The following is a 2,292-nucleotide window of genomic DNA, read 5'->3' as shown; positions in this document are numbered from 1 at the left end:
TGAAATTATGGAATTTTTTCCAAATGGACTGCGTCAAGGCTTTATATCAACTTGAGTAAGGTGAAGAAGGTTTACTAACTTTAATACGTGAAGCTAATGATTTAAAGCAACTTGATATGAATTTTTAAATATGTATATACAAGAAAATCGGTTTTATACCTAAATCTAAAGTTGTGGAATTTTTCCAAATGTACTGCCATTATGGCTTTATATCCACTTTGGTAAGATCAAGAAAGTTAATTAACTTTAATATGTAAAGTTAATGATTTGAAGCAACTTGATATGTATTTCTAAATGTGTATATGTAAGAAAATCGGGTTTATAGCCAAATGTGAAATTACGGAATATTTTTCCAAATGCACTACCGTTATGGGTTTATGTCAACTTTAGTAAGATGTAGAAGGTTAACGAACGTGGGATGTAGTGAAGGTCGCCTCCACGCTGGTGAATCCTGGGTAACGCCAAATGGCCTGCAGCCTTCACAGGGGGCTTTAACTAGGGAGCTGAAGTCGGACCGTCGATTAGCGGCAAAGATAGTGGAACGCTACGTTGGTGAGCCTGCTGGTAAGGTATCTGAGCAGTATGCTAACACGCTTGAGTGGGCCAAGAACGTGCTTAGTGAGAGCGAGACCGATGGGTCACGACTCAAAGCAAAAAGGCAGGAACCAGCGGTTAAGCGGCAAATATCGCACGAGGGAGAAACCTCCCTTGGCAAAAAACCGAGAATGGGCGCGGCGCCAACCTTCAGCGAGATCGCTAAAGGTGCTGGTGCAAGGGTACTTGGCGTGCTCGACCGCAGCAGGGAGGACGGGGCTATCTCCCATGAAGAGTGGAAGAGAGTAGCGGCGGCTATCTCTTCGGTCTTCCTCAAGGTGGTCAAGAAAAACCCGGGGCCACCCCCAAAATGTGTTAGTACCGGTTGGCACCATGGGCTTCACAAGCTGACTAAGTGTGCCGATGAAAGATCGGCCATCTTATATAAGAAGGCAGTCTCTCTGGTGGGGGAGGTTTGGAAGGGGGCCAGACTGGAGGCCGTGGACAAAGAGGATCTTCCTCTTCGCCCTAGGGCTCGCGTCTGGCTGCCAGCTGAACCATCCATTGCGAAAGAGATCGAGGAAATCCTGAGGTACTGCAACCCCTCGCTTCCCGCGCATGACTGGAGGATCATAAGGCTGGAGAGAACCTATGAACCATATCAGTAGGCGCTGATAATGCTTAACGCGGAGTCCATCGGTCCTCTCAGCAAAACCAAGGGAGCCATCAGCTATGGGTTCGAAATGATAGTACTTAAGGTAGTCCCAACGGATGCCAGAGTTGATGGCACTGAAGCTGCAGGTGCGGGGGAGAAGGGGGAAGGCGTCAGTGATGGTCAAATGACCATGGAAAACGGCCCAAACCTCTCGGACGTGGCGAGTTCTGGAGGCGGTTCGTCGATCGGTAACTCCGTTTTCAGCCTCGAACAATTGTTCGAGGAGGTGAGGGTCGATCATGACTTAAGCGCTGAACTGGCGCTCCTAGAGGAGAGTCTGAAGGATAAAATTCCTCCAGATTAACCTCCATCACGCAAAGGCGGCCTCCGCCAATCTACTGCTTCGTCTGGAGCAAGACGAAGCCGATGTGGTTCCGATCCAGGAACTGTGGCTAACTGACAACGGAATATCTGGACTGAGTACGAAGAGCCATAAGCTGCTGGTGGCCAAGGATGCAGGTAGAAATAGAGCCTGTATGCTGGTCAGAAACGAACTAACGGTATTTATCTTACCTAATTTTAGCAACGCTGACGTACAGCAAGGCTAGAGTGCGACACCGGGAATATCTGGCTAGTCTCTGCGTATATGCCTCACGACGAGGAGGTGGAGCCGCCTCCCGCATTACTAAGGAGGACCTTGGCTGAAGCGTCCCGGAATGGTGTCGATGTTATCATCGGCGCGGACGCCAACTCGCGGCATTCGATCTGGGGGAGCTCGGATACCAACACTAGAGGTGAGTCGCTTTTTGATTTTATTGTTAGCGAAAATCTTCGCATCTGAAATAGGGGAAATTCTCCTACCTTCGTGACCGCAGGTAGGGGGGAGAACCTCGACCTCACCCTTGCCTCACATGGGATTGCTCCGCTGATCTCGAACTTGAGGGTTCTCGATGACCACTCCTTTTCTGATCATAGGTATATCGGGTTTAGTCTTGACGGAGAAGGTCCGCCTAGAAAATCTTTCAGAAATCCCAGAGACACGGACTGGGAAGGTTACCGCAGAAGGCTTCGGCAACTCTGGTGGATGGGTAGGTCGAAGCTTT

General features: G+C 49.2%; 1 pseudogene; it reads left to right on the top strand.

The window, feature by feature from the left end:
- The first annotated feature begins 725 nt into the window (after positions 1–725).
- On the top strand, positions 726–1,553 carry LOC120779346 (annotated as a pseudogene).
- The last annotated feature ends 739 nt before the right edge of the window (positions 1,554–2,292 follow it).

The sequence above is a fragment of the Bactrocera tryoni genome, unplaced genomic scaffold, assembly GCF_016617805.1.
Source record: "Bactrocera tryoni isolate S06 unplaced genomic scaffold, CSIRO_BtryS06_freeze2 ctg7180000199018_QRY, whole genome shotgun sequence".
NCBI lineage: Eukaryota > Metazoa > Arthropoda > Insecta > Diptera > Tephritidae > Bactrocera > Bactrocera tryoni.
The sequence above is the reverse complement of the archived record's forward strand: the minus strand, read 5'-3'. Positions and strand labels throughout refer to the sequence as shown.